We start from the raw sequence: 22,832 nt of genomic DNA on the forward strand, positions 1-22,832 counted from the left end.
GTAGAATGAGAGTGGTTCTTGACAAATGGAATAGCAAACCACACAATTAGACCCTTCATGAGGAGTCAAGGAAAAGCAACACACATGCGTGGTAGGTGGAAAATCACATAATAGTGACAAATGGGATTCCTGGAGTGGGAATAGAGCCATGATTGGATTAGGTAGGTTGGATCTCACTTAATTTCATTTGTGAGACTCTCTTCAAATTCAGGCAGCTAGTTAGTGATGGAACTGGGATTCAAATCCCATTCAGCTCTCATGCCCCTCCCACCCCACCTTGGTTTCTCGTGGTGATCAGCTTAGGGAGGACAGATAGTGCTAGAGTAAACCAGCCTCTAACAATATCATGGGGTGGGGTCCCTAGGCTCAATTGTATGGTGATAATCTATGAAGATCATAATAAAGTTGTAGAGAATAGGAGAGGTAGGAGAGAAGATAAAATAAAGGAGTCAGACACATTTTATGGTAGCATGCTTCCCTCCTGGATGGCCATGATCTCAGCAGCTTGGTCCGTGCAGAGAGTGGGAGGAGGAGAGAGAATATATTTCTGACCAAGGCTTATAGATACTTAGGGGTGTGCAAGCCCTCCTGATTACATGTAACCACATACATCATAGGAAGGGGTTGTACAATAGGCATATGCATCATAGGAAGGGGATTAGCTAAGGGTGTACACATAATAGGAAGGGGAGGGACTACGGGTACACATGGGACAAGATGGGCAGATCCTAGATTCAAGATGGCAGTCTAACTCTGTGCTTCCTTGAGTAGGCTCCACCTTTTCTCTGGGCTTTCCTTCAGGGAGTCAAGCACTATTCTTTTTTTTTTTTTTGTAGTTAGTTCAAGGAACATTTCTTGGCCCTTAGGAGTGTTTTCCAGTCCAGTCTGTTGGGGCACCAGACCTTAGCCCCAAAGTCCACCTTCAAAATTCCCTGGGGACCTTGTGGCTCCATTCCCTTGCTGTTCCGCTGCACTCCCCCAGTGCTTTGCCTCGGTGTGGTGGGATCAGGTAAGGCGCAGTTCCCACAGTGAGTCTCTGGTGCTGTCCCCCACCGGGCCATGGGTCAGTGAGGGACGACATATCTCATAATGGGGCTGGCCATGTGGTCCTCTCTGTGGACTGGCTGCTCTAATTGGGGTTATCAGCCTCAAGGCCTGGTGGGCCAGGATGTGCTCCACTCTTATCAGCACTATTCTTATCAGCAGGGTGTGGGCCCCACCTAAGGTGGGACAGACACTAGTCTCATTGCTTTGGATGACTGATGCCCTCAGGGAGAAAACTTCTAAGCAACTGATCTCACAATGCCCTAGCAAGCAGGTGACAACCTGGGGAAAAACCTTTCTGTGTCCCACAAGGTAGGTCAGAGAGGGAGGTGAACAAAGGTCACTTGTGGGTTCACCACATTGCCAAACCTCGTAGGAGGGCTCACCTGGACAGCCACAGAACATATTTCTGTTAAGACTTTCCAGTTTTGGATGCTCCATATTATTTCATCAGAAACATAATATTTGTCTGCCTCTCTGGATGCACTGAGGCATTTTCTTGAGCAACACCTTGATTTTATCTACCTGTTTTGAGTCCTAGAAATATCAGTCCTTGAGATTCAATTGACTAAAATCTACTGTGGCTATCACCGTATGTACAGGCACCAGTAAGAATAAAGTTAATGGGATTAAAAATAAAACAATATGTAAAAATATCTTCTTAAAAGAAAGAATAAAGTTAATGGTTAATATATACAGATGATTTATTTTCTGTCAAGCATTTCCTAAATAGTGTTTCAGTCAATCCTCACAATGAGTTTTTATCTAAACTCTTATTATAAAGATGAAGAAACAGAGTCTCAGGAAGACTAATGGGATGTTTACTAGGATAAGTATCCAAGGTGAGCCTCAAATGCACGAATTTCTGGTTCCAAATTCCTTCTCTAATACGTCTACTTTGTGGTAATAGTTGAGAATGTTTTATATATTTACTTATTATTTTAACATTTTATTGTGAATTGGGTGAAGGTTACAGTACAGAGCACCAGTTTTCCATGAAAGAATTTATGTGCTCAAAGAACAAAAAATCATATTGTTGTGTGCTCACCTTCCTGATACGATCGCTAAGGACAAATGGGTGCATAAGCAAATGTGGTGAAGAAAGCTGATGGTGCCCGGCTATTAAAAGATATAACATCTGGGGTCTTAAAGGCTTGAAGGTAAATAAGCGGTCATCTAGCTCAGAAGCAACAAAACCCACATGGAAGAACCACAGAAGCCTGTGCGACTACGAGGTGTTGAGGTGATCAGGTATCAGGCATCATCAGAACAAAAACTGATACCATTGAGAATTAGGGAGGGATTGTGGAGTGGAGACCCAAAGCTCATTTGGAGGCCACTGGACATCCTCTTACAGAAGGGTCTCCTGGAGGAGACGAGCCAGTCAGGGTGTGATGTAGCAATGATGAAACATACAGCTTTCCTCTAGTTCCTAAATGCTTCCTCCCCCACCACTATCATGATCTCTTACAAATATGACTAGACCAGAGGATGTACACTGGTACAGATGGGAACTGGAAGCACAGGGAATCCAGGATGGATGATCCCTTCAGGACCAGTGGTCAGAGTGACGATACCTGGAGGGTGGAGGGAGGGTTGGGTGGAAAGGGGGAACCATTTACAAGGATCTACATATAACCTCCTCCCTGGGGGATGGACAACAGAAAAGTGGGTGAAGGGATATGTCGGACAGGGCAAGATATGACAAAATAATAATTTATAAATTATCAAGGATTTATGAGGGAAGGGGTAGCAGGGAGGGAGGGGAAACATGAGGAGCTGATGCCAGGGGCTTATGTGGAGAGCAGATGTTTTGAGAATGATAATAACAATGAATGTATGGGCATGCTTTGCACGGTTGATGTATGTGTGGATTATGATGAGAGTTGTATGAGCTCCAAATGAAACTATATATATATATATATATATATATATATATATATATATATATATATATATATATATATAAAAGAATTCATGTGTGTTTTGGTTCATCTCATTCATTGCAGTCCCTTCAATATACTATCACTCCCTGTGTTTCCCGTTTCCATCCCTCCTTCTTTGCTTAACCTTCTGAATTTTGTCCTTAGGTAAATGTAGCCCATTTGATTTCATATGGTTGATTATGCTGAGGTGTGTGTACCTCACTAGTATTAATGTTCCCTTTACAGACCTATTATTTGACTGAAAGTTGAACTACAGGGGGGAGTTCAGTTCCCAACTTGAAGGGTGACTTCGAGCCATAGACTCGAGGACTCCACCAGTCTCTGTTCAACCAGTAAGCCTGGTCTCTTCATTATTTTGAATTTTGTTACACCCTTTCCACCCACTCTATCCAAGATTGAGGAAGCATTTTAATAGATGAGAATGGGCATAATCTCATCAAGTAGATCTTAAGTAGCATAAGGAAAATTGTGCTCCCGGATGAAAAGTGAACCTTAGAATATTTGGACCATGCCAAATCGCATTCAAACAAACAAACCCTCTACTTCTTAAGTGTGAAACAAAAACTTACTGTCCCTGCACCTTATTTCTCATCTATAAAGCAGTGATAACAACAGTAGCTACCTCTTAATATCACTGAGAGGGATAAATGAGAGAATGCATGTGAAGCACTTAGAGCACCTGGAATGTTGTTGCTGTTAGGGGCCATTGAGTTGGCTGCTTATGCATGGCGAGCTCGTGCTCAATAGGATGAAATGTTGCCTGCTGCTATGCCTTTTCTGTGATTAGTTGTAGATTGGGACATTATGGTGCATAAGGTTTTCAGAAGGAAATCTCTAGACTTATCTTCATTTTATCTTAATCTGGAAACTCTCCTGAAACCCAATTAGCAGCATAACAATACACAATGCACCCAGGCCTCTACAACCCAATAGGTGGTGGTTGCATGTCAGGTTCATTGGCCAGGTTTGAACTAATGTTCTGCAGGTCGTCATTAGGTGCTGCCAAGTTGACTCTGACTCCTGTCCATCCCATGCACAACAGAGTGGAACACTGCCCAGTCCTGACCCATCCTCACAATGGCTGTTTGAGCTTATTGTTGTAGCCACCATGACAATCCATCTCATTGAGGGTCTTTCTCTTTTTTGTTGAACCTCTACTTCGCTGATGATGTCCTCTTCTGATAGTGCGATAAGACTAGTCTCTTCTGATAGCATGGTTCTTATGAACATTCTGGATGTGTGTTCTCCGAGGCAGATTTTTTTGTTCTTCTGGTAGTGCATGATACTTTCAATATTCTTCACTCACATCACAGTTCAAATGCATCACTTCTTCTCTGGTCTTCATTACTTATTGTCTAGCTTTTACACACAGACAAGGTGATGGGAAATATCATGGCTTGGGTCAGGTGCACCTTAGTTCTCAAAGTAACATCTTTTATCTTGAACACTTTGAAGAGGTCTTGTGCAACATATTTTCCATTGCATTGCATGATTTCATTCATTGACTGCTGCTTCCATGAGTGTTGATTGCAGATCCGAGTAGAATGAAATGCTTCACAAGTCCAATCTTTTCTCTGTTTAACTTGATGTTGTCTCCTGGTCCAGGTGGGAGGATTTTGGGGATTTGGGTATTATTTACAATGACTTGTATGAATACATAGTGGACTTGCCAAGTATTTCATTTTACAGTAAGCACAAACATAGCTCCCAATTTCTTCCCATCCTCTCCTGCCATGCCCCTAAGCAATTATCAATCTAGTGACCGTCTCCATAGAATTACCTATCCTGGATTTCATAAGAAAGTAAGGAGAGCATTAAAATGATAAATATATGGTAGTTCTGGGCCACCATTCATTGGACAGCCTCAAAGCAAGAGATCCAAACTAAATCCAAGACCACCAATTTCATAACCTTGGGGTAGCAGTCATCTGCTTCTTCTCACACTAGGGTGTTTCAGCCTAAGGCCAAGGGAGTATTCTGGTTCTGTAAATCTACTACAGGAGAGTTTTAAGGAAAGCCCAGTTCATTTAGTGGGTTTCCACCTCGATCCTTCTGGTGTGGCCTATGAAGGATGTTGTGTACCTTGAAAGGGCAGAGTTGAAAGGCCCAGGAGGACCTAGAAGATTGTCACAGGCTGATGTGCAGAAGTAGATAGCCATGTCTGTTTTCTCACAGTCTGGGAACTAAGATGCAAACTTTCAGTACAGTGGAGGAGAAACAGTTATGGGAAAAGGCTTGCAACATTTTCTTCTTTTTTCTTACTTTCCCCCCCATCAAGTTTCCATCAAAGTGTTTCCTAACCTATTTTAACCTTTTAATTTTGATCCAATCATCTTAAAAAACTAAGGGGCTAGGGCTCTAGCAAAGATGTCACTGGAGAGTTTTCAGGCAGAGCCTCCGCAGTGTATAAAAAGGAGAATGAGATTGAGAAAAACAGACTTTCAACATATGAAGTCTGAGTGGGATGAGGGAGGGCAGTTTAGTTGGGAATGGTCAGTTAATAATTTAACAGATTTAAAAGAAGGGAAGTAAATTAAGAATAGTTTGCTTACACGATGCCCAGAGACATAGTTTAATGAAAAGTAAGAGAGCCCTTGGGCCATATTTCTTTTTCATAAAACAAAGGAATGATTAGTCTGTTCTGGAAACCCAGCAGAACTGAGAAGCAACTATTTGGGCCAGGATCTTGAGTTCAATTTTTAAGGAGTTTAGAAGCATACTAAGCCTGGGGTGGATATAAAGTGGAAGGGGGGAGGGGGACTATGTCACTGAATGCACATCTCTCTTGTCTTATTTATGGGGATTTCATGATGTTCAGTTCAGCTCTTCAGTTTTTCACACACAATAGGCAGATCCTTCCTTTTTTCTCCTGTAAAGATTATAAGACTATTTTGAAGTTTTTAAACAGTGGAAATATACGCACCAACACATTTGCCAATACAGCACTTTCTGCACTTACAATGTAACATTGACTACATTCTTCACATTGTACAACCCTTCTAACTCTTCTTTGAAATGTATCCCATCATCATTAATATACACTCAATGCCCTCAGGCAGAAAATTCCCTCATTGCCACCCCCCCCCCCCGCCCCCATCTCTGGTAACCATTAGTAATCTTTCCCGTCTACACTGTTGCTGATTTCATCTAAGTGAGATCATATAATGTTTATCTTTTTACAACTGATTTATCCTATTCGGTAGAGTGTTTTCAAGGTTCACCCATGACGTGGCATGGATCAGGGCGTATTTCTCTGTAAGGCTGAGAAATATTTCATGGGATGTATGTACCATGCTTTGTTTATTCTTTCATCCGTTTTTGAACATAGTTCATTTTTTTGTTGTTGTTCAAGGAGCTCATTCAAGAAATATTTACTGAGAACTTTCTAGGCAGAAACGAAACAACACTTGTGGCCATTGAATCGATTCCAACTCACAGTGACCCTATAGAATAGCTTAGAACTACTCCCATGGTTTTCCAAGACTAACTCTTTGTGGGAGTAGAAAACCTCATCTTTCTCCTGAAGAGTGGCCGGTAGTTTTGAGGTAGAAGTCAGGGATTCTAGCAACGAATACTTCCCATTGTCTTCCGAAGGACGCAGTTCTAATGGGTATGTTCATTAACCAGCTCGCTCCCTTTCACCCCGACCCACAAATCCACAGAACACGAAAATATCATATGAGTGTTTGTTTTATAACAGTTGCCAGCAAACCAACTCTGATTGATGCTGACCCCTGGTAGATTTCAATAGAAGTGTGTTTCATAGCGCTTTCAAGGGAGAAATATTTAGAAGTAGATTATTAAATCTTTCCTCTGAGATTCTCTGGGTAGACCTCATACCGCCAACATTTCACTAAGAAGCCAAGTGTGTTAACCATTTGCATCACCCAGAGACTCTATATATTCTACAGAAAGAAATAAAAGTAGTAAATGTTACAAATAGATGGTGAATGGCTGTCTTACTTGGGTAGGCAGATGAAGCCTGAGAGGTAACATTTGAATTTCAACTACAAACTTGAAGATACAGGGGAATGAGTCTTGCAGATGTCTGGAGGAAGAGCCTTTGGGCCTGAAGTCAGGTTGCTCTGCAGGTTTCAGGAACACGGAGGCCCATGTGCCTGGAGAGAAACAAGCATGGAGGCCTAAACGATAACCATTTTTTTCTCTAGGTAAAATGATTAGCTATGGGTAGGTTTGAGTATTGATGTGTCGTAATCTGATGAATAATTTGAAAGGCTCCCTATGTTACTCTGTTGAGAGTAAACAGAAGAGGGCAAGGGTAGCAGCAGGGAGGCCATTGTAAGAGAGACTTAGACTGGATTCAGGACTCCTCTCTTCTTAATTTTAAACAGTTTTATTGGCATATAATTCACAGATCATATAATTCAATATTTCAGTTGTATTAAGAAGAGTTGTATAATCATAACCATGATCAATTTTAGAACATTTATTCTTCTTTTCTTTTTTAAATAATTGTTTTATTAGGGGCTCATACACCTCTTATTGCAATCCATACATACATCAATTATGTAGAGCACTTTTGAGCGTTCATAGCCCTCATCATTCTCAAAACATTTGCTCTCCACCTAAGCCCCTGGCATCAAGTCCTCATTTTTTCCCTCCCTCCCCACTCCCCCCTCCCTCATGAACCCTTGATAATTTATAAATTATTATTTTGTCATATCTTACACTGTTCAATGGATCCCTTCACCCAATTTTCTGTTGTCCGTCCCCCAGGGAGGAGGTCACATGTAGTAGATCCTTGTAATTGGTTCCCCTTTCCAACCCACCATCCCTCCACCCTCCCAGTATCACCACTCACATAACTGGTCCTGAAGGGATCATCTTCCCTGGATTCCCTGTTTCCAGTTCCTATCTGTACCAGTGTACATCATCTGGTCTAGCCATATTTGTAAGATAGAATTGGGATCATGATAGTGGGGGAGGAGGAAGCATTTAGGAACTAGAGGAAAGCTGTTTGTTCCATTGTTGCTACATCGCACCCTGACTGGCTCTTCTCCCCCCGGAGACCCTTCTGTAAGGGGATATCCAATGGCCTACAAATGGGCTTTGGTTCTCTACTCCGCACTCCCCTCCTCATTCACTATGATATCTTTTTTTGTTCTGGTGATGCCTGATACATGATCCCTTTGACACCTCGTGGTCGCACAGGCTGCTGTGTTTCTTCCATGTGGGCTCTGTTGCTTCTGAGCTAGATGGCCACTTGTTTACCTTCAAACCTTTAAGAGTTTAGATGCTATATCTTTTGATAGCCGGGCGCCATCAGCTTTCTTTGCCACATTTGCTTATGCACCCTTTCGTCTTCAGTGATCATATCAGGGAGGTAAGCACACAATATGATTTTTTGTTCTCTGATGCCTGATAACTGATGTACCTGCATACATCCTCTGTTCTAGCCAGATTTGTAAGGTAGAAATGGGATCATGATAGTGGGGGGTGGGAGTGGGTGGAGAGGAAGCATTAAAGAACTAAAGGAAAGTTGTAAGTTTCATTGGTGCTATCCCACATCCTGACTGGCTCATCTCCTCACTGCAGCCCTTCTGTAAAGGGATGTCCAATTGCCTACAGATCGGCTTTAGGCCTCCACTCCGCACGCTCCCCCCCCCCCATTTACAATGATATGATTTTTTGTTCTGGGTCTTTGATGTCTAATACCTGATTCTATCGACACCACCTAATCAAACAGGCTGGTGTGCAGATGGACATTGGACCTCTACTTAAGTTCTCCCTCGATGCCAGAACACTTTGTTTCGTTAACCTGACATTCCATGATGCTCACCTTCCCACTTTTGAAGACAAAGTGGGTACATAAGCAAATGCGGTGAAGAAAGCTGATGGTGCCTGGCTATCAAAAGATATAGCATCTGGGGTCTTAAAGGTTTGAAGATAAACAAGTGGCCTTCTACCTGAGAACAACAAAGACCACATGGAAGGTTTACATTTTAATTAGAATTTTATTACATTTTAATACCTAACTACATCTATACTAATTGACTTTATATCACTCTCTGTCTGATAACAAGACTCTTCACATCTCTTGACTATGATCAGAGGGGATTCACCTGAAACTTAATCCATGAGTGGATCCTGTAAATGGATTTTGGGCTTCCACTGTCATCCATAGCCTTCTGCAAACTGGGTGTCCACAATTTAAGCTCTCATACTATTCCCTCCTTCAGTTTCGGATTTTGTTATTTATAATCCTTGACCACACTGGCTGATGTGCTTCGTCCATATGGACTTAGTTGATTCCTCACTTAGATGACTCTTGTTTGAAGACAAGGCATTAAGACCCCAGACACTCTTCTTTGTGATAGCTGGGTACCACCTGGTTTCTCTACCACAGTTTACGATAGCAACCACATCTTCAGTGAACTCTTCATGAGGGGTGAGGGACATCAAGCATCATCATGCAGCACTCATCTTTTTTTTGTTTTGTTTTAAACGTTTTATTAGGGGCTCATACAACTCTTATCACAGTCCATACATATACATACATCAATTGTATAAAGCACATCTGTACATTCTTTGCCCTAATCATTTTCTTTTCTTTCTTTCTTTTCCCTTTTCTTTTTTTACATTTTATTAGGGACTCATACAACTCTTATCACAATCCATACATATACATACATCAATTGTATAAAGCACATCCATACATTCCCTGCCCCAATCATTCTCAAAGCATTTGCTCTCCACTTGAGCCCTTTACATCAGGTCCTCTTTTTTCCCCTCCCTCCCTGCTCCCCCCTCCCTCATGTGCCCTTTGTAATTTATACATCGTTATTTTGTCATATCTTGCTCTATCCGGAGTCTCCCTTCCCCACCTTCTCTGCCGTCCCTCTCCCAGGGAGGAGGTCACATGTGGATCCCTGTAATCAGTTCCCCCTTTCCAACCCACTCACCCTACACTCTCCCAGCATTGCCCCTCACACCCTTGATCGTGAAGATATCATCCACCCTGGATTCCCTGTGCCTCCAGCCCTCATATGTACCAGTGTACAATCTCTGTCCTATCCAGCCCTGCAAGGTAGAATTTGGATCATGTTAGTTGGGGGGAGGAAGCATCCAGGATCTAGGGGAAAGCTGTGCTCTTCGTCGGTACTACCTTGCACCCTGACTGACCCATCTCCTCTCCTAGACCCCTCTATGAGGGGATCTCCAGTGGCCAACACTTGGGCCTTGGGTCTCCACTCTGCACTTCCCCCTTCATTCAATGTGGTATATATATATATATACATATATATATACATACATACACACACACACACACACATATATATATACACACACACACACACACATATTCTTTTTTTTTTTTTTTTGCATGATGCCTTATACCTGGTCCCTTTGGCACCTCGTGATCTCACTGACTGGTGTGCTTCTTCCATATGGGCTTTTTTGCTTCTGAGCTAGATGGCCGCTTGTTTATCTTCAAGCCTTTAAGACCCCAGACACTATCTCTTTTGATAGCTGGGCACCATCAGCTTTCTTCGCCACTTTTGCTTATGCACCCATTTGTCTTCAGCGATCCTATCATGGAGGTGTGCAGCCAATGATATGATGATTTTTTGTTCTTTGATGCCTGATAACTGATCCCTTTGGGATCACTCGCTCACTCAGGCTGGTGTGTTCTTCCATGTGGGCTTTGTTGCTTCTGAGCTAGATGGCCGCTTGTTTATCTTCAAGCCTTTAAGACCCCAGTCACTATCTCTTTTGATAGCCGGGCACCATCAGCTTTCTTCACCACATTTACTTGTTCACCCACTTTGGCTTCAGCAGTTGTGTCGGGAGAGTGAGCATCATAGAGTACCAATTTAATAAACGAAAGTATTCATGCATTGAGGGAGTGCTTGAGTAGTGGCCCAAGGTCCTTCCGCCACTTTAATATTACACCTATAAATGTAGACAATTAGATCTATTTCCCCATCCTCATATATATGTTTGCATGTACACGTCTTTGTCTAGACCTCCATAAATGCCCTTTGACTCCCAGCTCCTTCCTCCCTCTCCGTTGACTTTCCTCCTGCCCCACCACCATGCTCCGTCCCCACCTGGGCTACAGCTATACCTCTTCTCTATGCAACCTTACCCTTGATCGTTCCCCATCAGGCCTGTCACTCCCCCCTCACTACCATTTTGGGTCCCATGTTGTTCCCTTTTCCCTGTGTTTATTAACACCACTTCCTTACCCTCCTCCCCCTCCCCCACCCGGATCTGTCTGTCCCCCCGGAACTGTCTGTCCTATTGTTTTTCCTCCAGATAGTTCATCCAGCCTGTCCTATTCAGACAGACCTGTGGAGACACTAACATGCATGAAAACAAGACAGAGGAAAACAAAGCAACAGTATACAACCAGACAATAAAACAACAAAAACAAATCACTGACAAAGAACAAAACAAAACACTTTGCAAAAGAAAGGCTTGTGGTTCGTTCAAGGATCGTTTGCTGGCCCTTAGGAGCGTTTTCCAGTCCAGTCTGTTGGGGCACCACGCCCTGGCCCCAAAGTCCACTTTCAGCATTCCCTGGGGACCTTGCCACTCCATTCCCTTGCTGTTCCACTGCACTCCCCCAGTGCTTTGCCTCGGTGTGGTGGGATCAGGTCAGGTGCAATTCCCACACTGTGTCTCCGGTGCTGTCCCCTGTATCGCCCTTAGTCACTGAGGGGCATCATGTCTCATAGTAGGGCCAGGCATGTTGTTCTCTCTGTGGACTAGCTGCACTACTCGGGAACATCATCCTCACGGCCTCGTGGGCCAGGCTGTGTTCCACTGTCTCCTCCTGCCCCTTCATCTGCTCCCGTGTGCTCTGATCAGATATGTCCATCTCCCGGAGCTGCAGAATCAATGTCATCCTTTGAAACAAATTCTTTTCAGGGGAGGGGCAGGGATCCACTTAATTTTTGGTGCTGGGCCCTACTCCACGCCGGGATATTGCATTCACACCTTGCGGCACTGGGTTGAAGTCTGGTCCCACTTTCCCTGTGGAGATATAAACAATACCCTCCCCTTGGGTGGATTAGTGCCCCATGCCCCCACTTCCCTTTTCTTCCTTATATTCATCCTTTTATTTTCCTTTCCCCACCTCCTCCACTGTTGTCTACCATGTGCATCCCTGGTTTTGATCTTGTCTCTGCCATACTACACAGTCTTCACCCCAAAAATGTTTATATACAGTAGCTTTTTCCCATATGTCACTTTTGCATTGAAAAAATTAAAAAAAATTTTTTTTAATTAAAAAAAATTTTTAATACTTACCTCAGCGGACTCATGTTGTACTTGTCCTTTTGTGCTTGACTTACTTCGCTTAGCATGATTTCCTCCAGTTCTTCCCATGCCTCTATGTGCCTCATACATTCATCACTGCTTTTTAGTGATGCGTAGTACTCCATTCATTGTATGTATATACCACAGTTTTTTAATCCAATCATCAGTTGATGGAAATTTGGGTTGCTTCCAACTCCTTGCAATTGTGAACTGTGCCGCAATGAACATTGGAGCACAGATGTCTGGTCTTGGTTTGTTCCTTGCCTCTTCTGGGTATATGCCCAGTAGGGGAATTGCTGGGTCATATGGTAACTCTATTTCCATCTGTCTTAGGTATCGCCAGATTGATTTCCATAGTGGCTGTACATACTTACAGGCCCACCAGCAGTGGATGAGAGTTCCTGTCTCCCCACAGCCCCTCCAACACTTGTTGCTTTCTGATTTTTTGAATTGGGCTACCTTTGAAGGTGTCAGGTGGTACCTTATTGTTGTTTTAATTTGCATTTCTCTTATGGCTAAAGATCGGGAACATTTTCTCATATGTTTGTTGGCCATTCGGATTTCTGTCCCTGTAAAATTTCTGTTCAATTCCTTTGCCCACCTTTCAAGTGGGCTATTGGTTTTTTTCTTTTTGGAAGCTATCAGAGTATTGTAGATTTTAGTAATAAGACCTTTGTCTGATGTGTCATTGCTAAAGATGTTTTCCCAGTCTGTGGACTCTCTTATTACTCTCTTGGTGAATTCTTTAGGTGTACACATGTGTTTTATCTTCAGGATATCCCATTTGTCGATTTGTGCCTCCTCTGTGTTTGTGTCCTTCCCTATTTCTGATAGCCTGTGTATTCCCTGCGCCAAAGTTCTCAAGTTGGTCCCAATTCCCTCATTGATGGCCCTATAGTTTGGGGTTTAACTTCAAGGTCTGTGATCCACCTTGAGTTTATTCTTGTGCATGGAGTGAGATAAGGGTCTTGCTTCATTTTTCTTCATGTGGATATCCATTTTTTCCAGCACCACTTGTTAAAGAGGGCATTGGCTTCCCAGCAGCACTCATCTTAAAGAAGATTTCACAAGATTTATATGTGGTGTGAAGGCAAGAGGGAACTCAAGGATGGCACTTCGGCTTTTAACTTCTGCAACTAAAAGGATGGATTTTCCACTTATTAAAATAAGTAGAATAGGTTTTTCTGGGGGAAGAAACAAGAGTTTGAATTAAATTATGTTAAGTTCAACATGCAAAAAAAAATCCTTATTGTAAATCAGGTGAAGGGTTGCGAGCCAATTATCAGTTTCACATTAAAAAATGCATACGCATTTGATTTCATCTCATTCACAGCAATCTCCATAATGAAATATTCCTTACTCAATTTCCTCCCTACATTTCCTATTTCCATTCCTCCATCTTTTCTAATCATCCTGAATTTTGTCTCTCAGTAAATGCTGCCCTTTTGATATTAAATATTTGATTATTGTGTTAGTCTGGGTACTTTAAAGAAACAAATCCACAGAAACTCATGTATAAGTTAGTTTTATATAAAGGTTAAGTGCACATCAAGAAAATATCTGAACCCAGTGCTGCCCAAGCCCACACGTCCAACATTAACCCATTAGTCCAACACCAATCCACAAAGTCTTCCTCCATCTCACAAAACAGACACAATGATGCCGACTGCAGGAGGAAAGCCGGGGTCTCCACGCGGCTGCTCCAGCACCCAGGGCTGCATCGGGGTAGGTCCATGCGGCTTCTCCTTGGGGGTGTCTTGCAGGAAGTCAACCTTGCAAGCTGAAGCAGGGAACTGCTAAGGAAGCTGCACCCTGGTGCGACTGCCACAAAGCAAGAGACCCAAGAACTAGAAAGGCGAGGCTCACCAAGCCATTTATTCCTCCGCCCTTCAATTAATTCCACAAGTGTTTATCAGGTAGGCTGACACAACAAACTATCTAACTCAATTATTGAGGTCTGTGTACCTCACAAGTATCATTGTTCCCCCTAAAGAGTAGTCTATAATTAGGTTGAAAATTAAGCAACTGGGTGAGTTTATTTCCAGATCTCAGGGATAACTAAACGCCATAATCTCAGGGAGTTATGTGATCTGACCAGTACACTCAGTCTCCTTTATGATTTTGAATTTTGTTCACATTTCCCTCCTACTCTATTCAGGACCTTCTGATATATCCCTTTCTGAGCAGTTGGTGGCGATGGCCTGACCTTCTCTAGTGCTTCTGGTTTCAGGGTCATGGAGGTGGATGTTTGTGTGGTTCATCGATCAATTGGACTAAATGTTTCCATGTATCTTTTGATTTTCATCAATTTCATTTCTTCTGGATAGGAAATAGTTGCAACTTAGATGGCCTCTCACAATCATTTTTTATTGTACATATATTTATTAATTGGGACTTAACACATATATAATTCCATAGCTCAATCATGTCCAGCAGAATTGTACAATTGCTACCAGAGCTTCCAAACATTCTTTTCAACATGGTCTCCTTGACACTGTCCCTGCTTCACCTCCCCACCACCACTGTAACCTCCTCTCCCCATAACCCTTATTCTACTTTTTAAAAAATAGAACAATCATCAGTTATACATGAAATAATTCAGACACATTTTGTTCCAACCCACACATTGCAATCCTCTCAACGAACCATCATCAATGTCATTTTCTCATTGTGTTTCAAGTTTCTGTCTGTCTTCTTGCCGAACATACAAATTTGACATTGAGAATGCTCCCCTCTAGGGTTTCTTTCTTCCTGTTTATTTTTTTAAACCACAGAGGTGGGCTTAGTTTCAGTCCGGAAAAGTGAGTAAGGGTCATAGGTTTGGGGATGCCTGTCTTTTTGAGCAGCATGCCTGGTTTCCTTTGTGTCTTTGAGTTTTGTGTTCCACTCTACTGAGGACCTTGCAGTGTGATTCTTTTCACATTAGCTTGGTATGGTGGCCAGGCACCTTCTCATTTTTTGGTTCTTATCAGGATTGTGGAGACTGATGTTTGCATGCCTACCGGCTTTTAAGGCCCCAGTTACTACTCACCAAAGTAGGATGCAGAGCACTGTCTTTGTGAACTGTCTACAGACCTTTGTATGAGGTGATTGGATAAATGAATCTCAAGTTTAAGAAGTTGTGATATAAAAATCTGTGGTTTGGGATTAAATTATCCAGAAAATGAATAGAACTGAACAATAGGCTCCAGGCTGATTCTTGGGGTCCTCTAGAATTTAGAGGCTGGAGAGATGAAAACAAACAAGCAGAAGAAACTATTGTCATTTGTAAAGAACAAAGCAGCAGAAAGTGTATTCCCTGGAGCTAAGTGAAGCAAGTGTTTGAAAATGGGATGAGGAGAATTTGTATCAAATAAGATAACTACTATGTCCTGATTGTTGGGTTTGACAGTGTGGAAATCACTGGTGACTTTAATGTAAGCTTTTTTTTTTCTTTCAGGGGAGAGCGCGAACGCAGTCCCCCACTACCACAAATTATGCAGTCGAGTTTCCCACATTTGGGGAAATCGCAGGGGTCAGGACATCCGGAGTGCAATGGATAAGCCTCGCCCTGGGAAAACCACCTTCGTGATCATGGTATCTCCTCTGCCAGGTAAGTATTGATGTAAGCATTTTAAGGGACATAATTGAGGGTTCTGGTGCTAATCTTGTGACAGTTCAGGTAACCATTAAACTTCTAACCAGAAGGTTGGCAGTTCAAATCCACCAGCTGCTCTGTGGGAAGAAAATGAGGCTTTCCACTTCTGTAAAAATTCATAATCTTCGAAACCCCATGGAGATTAGCTTTGAGTCAGAGTCAACTCAACAGTATTGGGTTTTTGGGGTTTTTTACATTGAAATGAAAAATAGATTATAGGGAATTTGAGAGGGATTTTTCATGTTAATATCTCAAGCTCCTCTAAGAATTTGCTTTCAATAGAAGTAAAAAATGTTATAACTAAAAGTGAATGTGGAGTCAAGGAGGTATGATTAAAAAAATAACAAGTTGAGGTAATACAATATTTTATATTCTGATGGAGAGGTTGCAGTAAGGAAGAGAAAGTAATAGTAGGGAGGACAGAATTCTTGAAGTGATAGCTTTGAAATAGACCAAGGAGTATGGATACATTGTCCAGATAAAGACCTGCTTTATCCAGGAGCAAGGACAGTGGATGCATGAAAATAGGAGGGCCGGCAAGAAGGGTATTTAAATGGGCACACGCATAGATAGTTTGATTGGTAGGTATGTTAGCAAAAGGATTTTTTAAAACTTTTCTTTTGGTAAAAAATAATTCAAAGCAAGATCATCGGCAGAGGATGGTAGCTGTTTAAAATTTGAAGAAAAAGGTGAGGATGAGTTAGGTCCCCTATGCTTGTGGGTCGAGGCGTTGGTGGTACAGTGGTAGAATTCTTGCCTTTCATGTGAGAAACCAAGTTTGATTCCCTTACAGTGGACCATATGTGCAACCGCGGCCCGTGCGTCAGGAGAGTCTTGTGTGTTGCTATGATACTGAACAAGTTCAGTGGTGCTTTCAGATGAAGACAGAATAGGAAGAAAGCTCTGGAGATCTGGAAATCAGCCAACGCAAACACTATGAATCACATTGGTTCAATCCGCAAATGGGCAGGGGGAGAGCACAGGACCACACAGTGCCTTGTTCCATTATCTTTGAAGGCACTGTGGGTTGAGGGCTGACTTGAGGGTGGTTAACAGCAGGTACACAGGTGAATGGTTGGATCAGGGACATTTGATAAGATGGCTGAGCAGCACCAAGAGCCCACTTGAGGTCAATATTTTAAGTGACTCTGGTCCCCTGGTTGGGTGTTTTTCTTCAACCATGTCTAGCTATACAAGTCCAGGATCCAAAAGGTGACCAGAAAAATCAAAGACAAAAAAAACCCAAACCAAGTGCATTGTCATCGAGTTGAGCCCAGCTTATAGTGACCCTATAGGGGATATCTAACCTTCACAGAAGCAGATAGTTTTATCTTTTTCCAGTGGGGCAGCTGGTGGAGTTGAACAACCAACCTTGTGTCCATTAGATAAAAAGGAGAGAAGTAGAGAAGGGAGCAGCACACTTCAACAGAATTGTGGGAACATTTCCAGTGATTAATTACAATGATGAACTTGAACTATTGAATTGTATGATTTATGGCTTGCATGTCAATAAAACTGTTAAAAATAAAATGAAAGCATTGTAGGAGGTAAGAATATGATAAGAAACAGAGTGAAGATAGGATGACGGAAAATGAGAGCTGACTGGATGCATGGATTAGGGCCCTGGTGGGGTGGAAGAATAGTTGATATTGGGAGTAATTCAAAATAATGAGCAGGGAAAATAGGTAGCAATCATAGATACATCATTAACTATCAGCCGTGAGAACTGAGGATCCAGTTATTGATAAGAACAAGGTAAGGCTGCAACCACACAAATAAATGGCCAAGGAAAGGCAGAGGACAATATATAATGGGAGGTAAGAAGACTAAGGATCTGAGAAGCCAGAATTTTGGAAGGATCATATACTTGAATCAAGACATTAGTCTTCAAAGAATGAGGAGGATTCGATTGGAAATCTGTGGATGGCAGAAGTATGAAGGTCTCCCCATAGGCAGTGGTTAGATCTGAAGGCTTGAGCTTTATAGTTGAGAATATTGAGGGGAGGAGAGACCAATGCCTGGGAACAACTGTGAGGCTCAAGGAAGATATCACACCTAACTCCAGGTCCAGGGGCCTGCGGGATATGAAGGAGGAAGTACTCCACACTTTGGAGGTATACAGATAAAACTAGGTCCTCAAAGGTGAGTCAAGTTTTCGTTAGAGCTAGAAAGTACGTGCTTAGAGGAAGTGCTCCGAATACAACGATCTTCTTGACGTTGGATGAGTTGAAGGAGGTGGGGAAGGATGAGTGGTGGAGTGGGTGATGTCTACGTGGCCAGGCATTGAGGGACATTGGAAAAATCCTGGACTTCTTGTGATTGACTTCGGCAGCAGTAAAAAGCACCATGGCTTTAAGGTGGTCGTAGTAGGGAGGCTGTTGTAGTGACATTGGTGAGAGTAGGGGGGATAGAGGTTGGACTTTTACCAGAACCATGGAGAACTCTGGGCTCCCCTTCCTCCCTGCTGCTGCAGGGGATTGCAGCCTCCAGGGCCACGTTTCATCTGGAATTCTGGGATCATCTTCATGTCTATTCTGACAGGGCCATGAAAGGAAGTTGCCAGGACATTCCCCAGTTTTGCAGATATGACATGGAGCAAGCTCAAAAGGGAGGAAAGCCTTATTTGAGGAGGATGGTTTAAAAATGAGTTTGTTTGTTGATAAAGAGCAATAATTGGCTCCATGAGGAAGTAAACTCTTAGTCACTACTTCTTGGGCTTGATGTTTAGGGGATTCCCAGTTGTAAAAAGGCTTTGAGCTTCTGTTCAATGAGCTAAATAGACCCCAGTTATCTAAATAGATCCACAGTTTTGTTTCATTATGTAAAGATAAAAGACTTTCTCCATAATTGTAAACAAAAATGTTTTTTCATCTGTATAAAAGGTTAAATTACCATTCATGATGTTTTGTCTGAAAACTGTTGATAGAAGAAACTTCAACTCTTACCATTTATAGCTATGGAAAGAAAGGTAGAGTTTTGGGTAAGTAAATGTCATTTATGGAAGAAATTTCAACACATATGTGATTTGGATAGAAAAAGATCCAGAGAACTTACTACATAGAGACACTGAAATGCCTCTCCTCTTAGATTAAAAAAAAAAAAAAACTTCAGGGAGGAGCATCACTACTTAAATCTGGAGTAACTAGAGGAAATAAAGGGAAGATAACATCAAAGATAGGGCTTCTAGGGTGGAAAGATTTAATATTGTGTTTCAGCATCAGATGGGGAGAGTGATGGGGAGCTGACTTTTAATAGCAATTAGGGATATGAAATGTTTTATCAAGGCACTTAAGCTTTATATTTCTCTTTCTATTTAGGTAAAAACAATCCATGGATGGCTTCCCAGCAAAATGGCAGCCATCGCAGATTTGGACAACACATCTCTTCTCTGTGGCAAACATAGAAAGAAAAATACTGAATAAATGTTTCCAAAGAAGGAAATTACACAAATATAGACCAGCTTTAGACCATACTACGTTACCAGACTGCAATCCTTGTTTTTGTTGTTGGCAGTTGCCAACACTCATCGTGACCCGGTGTGTGATAAGAAACATTGTCTGGTCCGGCACCATCCTCACAATTGTTCCTATGTCAGAGACCACTGTTGCAGCCACTGTGTCGTTCCATCATGGTGAGGACCTCCCTCTTCTTCTCTATCTTTCTGCTCTACTAAGTATGATGTCCTTTCCAAGGACTGGTCTTTCCTGATCACATGTCCTCTGAGGAGCATCTTGGCTGTACTTCTTCCAAGATTTGTTGATTCTTTTGGAAGGCAATGGTACTTTCAACAATCCCTCTTCAAGTTAAAGGAGGGAGAGGTCAAGTGACAGGAATGAAAGATAAATTTAGGCTAGAACAATAGGTGGGAGCTGCTATAGTCCCCTTGAGGAAGGGAAACCAGAATATGGGCTCCAAGGACTGACTATAGACCGCCGGTTTATACATGGGGCAGGAGAGAGAGCCTTAGAACTCTTTCAACATAGTAGCTGAAGAGATATTAAAGCTAAGAGCTCCAGTTGGCTGCTCTTTTACAACTCTCTCTCTACTACTCTGGGGAAGCAGAAAGGAAGATGAATTCTAGAGTGCGAGAAACAAAATCACCTTGACAAACTCAAACACTCGGTCTGTGCCACAAGAGGAAACCATCCACTTGGCATTACGATACTAAGTCAAGAAAATAATGGAAACTTTCTTCCAGGAACAGGATAAAATACCTAGAGGCACAGCATAAATAAAACCAGCACTGCTTACATTGTTCATTTCAGAAATCAGGACACACAAGAATCCCACTGGGGAAAAGGAAGATTGATACCCCATTAGGGAGAGTCATTATGCAGTTATTTTTTAAATTGATAGTCGCTCCTTTGTTGTTATTTTGTTACGTGCTGTCAAGTTTTTTTCCAACTCACTGTGATTATCGGCTTTGTTTCTACCCCCAAAGCCATTCATTCCAACTGCTGTCCCTTCATCTGAATTTATAATGTTTCATTCTAATCACCAGTAATTATTATGCATTATGATGGCATGTTTCATCAATTTCTGAAGTCTGGGAGAATTCTTTAATTTTTTTAATCACTGACTTTAGTGGTTGGTGTCTAAATTTGATTCATAGCTGTCTGGGACCCATGGTAATAGAAAATAAAGACAAAACAAGCTCTCTCTTCAGATGGAGATGATACAGAGAGTACAAGCTGCCATCCCTGTGTCCTGCTTGTAGCCCTAGGACTGGGAGAAGCTACTTATTTATTTACTTTTAATTTTAGCCTATTCTTTTTCTTTCTTTCACATATCATGCAAATAAATTAATTGTCCAATCATCTTAAGAAGAGTTGTGTAAAAATAACCACAAAATATAAAAAAATTCACTGAAAAGGAAGCAGAAAACACACACAAAAAACCAGAAACAACTTTAAAACCAACAGAGAGATCAAAAGATAAAGTATGACAGGTTAGCCTAACAACATCTGCCATCTTTGTCTTTATAATGCTCTCTCTCTGTCTGATAACAAGGCTGTTCTCATATCTGGACTATGTTCAGAGGGGAGTCACCAGAGGCGTAATTCCGATGTGAACCCTGCAAATGGATTTTGGGCTTCCACTGTCATCCATAGCCTTCTGCAAACCAGGTGGTCACGATTTAAGCTCGGATACCATTCCCTCCTTAGGATTTGGATTTTATTATTACAATCCTTGATCACACAGGCTGGTCTGCTTCTTCATGTGGACTTAGTTGATGGAACACTTAGATGACTTGGATGCTTGTTTGAAGACAAGCCTGTAAGACCGTAGACACTATCCTTTCTGAGAGCCAGGCATCATCCAGTTTCTTTACCACACTTCACTAGAGCACCCATATCTTCGGTAATCTCTCCATGAGTGATAGTATCTAGTAGGGCCATATCACAAGAACTAATTGTTCTTATATTAGGGCTAGAATTAAGTGTGAGCCCCAAATCCATTTATATCTAAGGTGTGTGTGTATTTCTGTGTCACTTTAGACTGCGTCATTAACACTTTATGATAGAGAATACTATAAATTATTCCTATGGGGCACGAAGCATTTCTATTGATACTGTCATCAATTTAGCCAATAGTTAATAATTGATCACACTATTGAGAAAAAGAAATTACACCGGTATAGGTCAGCTTCAAACCATAATACGTGACTTGTTGACTTGTACAGATTAAGCACTTAAGTAACTGGACACTATTTACACTAACAATGGGGCTTGGTGATAGGGCAAACTTTGAATAGCACCCACTAACAAAGGCAGAACCACTTCTCCAGACTAATACATGCTATAAGAAAGCAAGGAGAGCGTTAAAATAGTAAATATGTTGCGGGCCCAGGCCTCCATTCATTGGGCACCCTCAAACCAAGAGACTGAACCCAAATCAATGACTGCCAATTCCCTAAGCGTGGAATAGCAGTCACCTGCTGCTTCTCACACTAGGGCGTTTCACCCTCAAGTGGAGGGAGTTTAACTGCTACAGGTGCGTTTAAGGTAGAGCCCAGTACCCTTAGTGGGGCTTCCACATTGAATCCTTCTGGTATGGCCTATGAAGGAAGAGTCTCAAGTCCAGAGAATCTATAGCTCATGGCCTAGGTCACCATGGGCTGGAGAGAAAGCAGGTTGAATGTGTCCAGCTAGGAACATAGCCTGGGTGTATTCTGTCCCTTGGGTTTTATTTTAGGCATTTTTTCTTGATAGGAGGTTACTGTTCTCAGTTTATCTACCAACAAAAATGTAGATGCTTTCCCTGAAACACACATGCCGCCACCTCACCCCATACCATGACTTGAATTTTCAGTAAGTTTTGCTTATCACTCTGGTGGGAGCGTCTGTTGATTTGAGGTGACCTTAACGCTGCATGGCAGCAACTTAATAGCCTTCTCCTCCCCACATCTTACAAACTGACCCCGCCTGAGGTAAGTCTCCTCTATTGAAGTATTTTTAAATATGTCCATATAAGGGGTGATACATGGCTCATGAGCACTAGGCAGGCTTTCTACCTTGTACATTGAGAGACAGAGAGCAAAAGCCTGACTTTGTCAGGGTGCTGACCCTTACAGTAGTGGACTCAGACAGTGTTTGCCATTTTGTGGCTCACCAACTCCACTCAGCATAATGGTTCCCAGGTCCATCCATGTCATGAGGTGCTTCATGGCAGTTTTTAAACGGCTTGCTCCCCAGTTCTAGAAAAGAACACCCTTAGTTATCATGGTCTGCCCTACCTCCCTGTTGAAGATTTTCCCTTTCTGATGTCCACAGGGCTAAAATGATCCTTTCTCACTGGATTCTCTCCTCCATACTTTATGCCACACTGGCTTCCAGTTTACAGCTCCCTGACCTTCCGAATGTTTTCTTTGGAGCTCCTGATTTTATGATCAACAACTTCTCTTTGGAAGTTCTTGCCTC

General features: G+C 42.2%; 1 non-coding gene across 1 annotated transcript; it reads right to left on the reverse strand.

Moving 5' to 3' along the window:
- Positions 1-15,711: 15,711 nt before the first annotated feature.
- Positions 15,712-15,875, reverse strand: LOC142460477 (U1 spliceosomal RNA). The gene has a single exon (XR_012786674.1). It is a non-coding gene; the product is annotated as a U1 spliceosomal RNA (small nuclear RNA).
- Positions 15,876-22,832: the final 6,957 nt, after the last annotated feature.

The sequence above is a fragment of the Tenrec ecaudatus genome, chromosome 10, assembly GCF_050624435.1.
Source record: "Tenrec ecaudatus isolate mTenEca1 chromosome 10, mTenEca1.hap1, whole genome shotgun sequence".
NCBI lineage: Eukaryota > Metazoa > Chordata > Mammalia > Afrosoricida > Tenrecidae > Tenrec > Tenrec ecaudatus.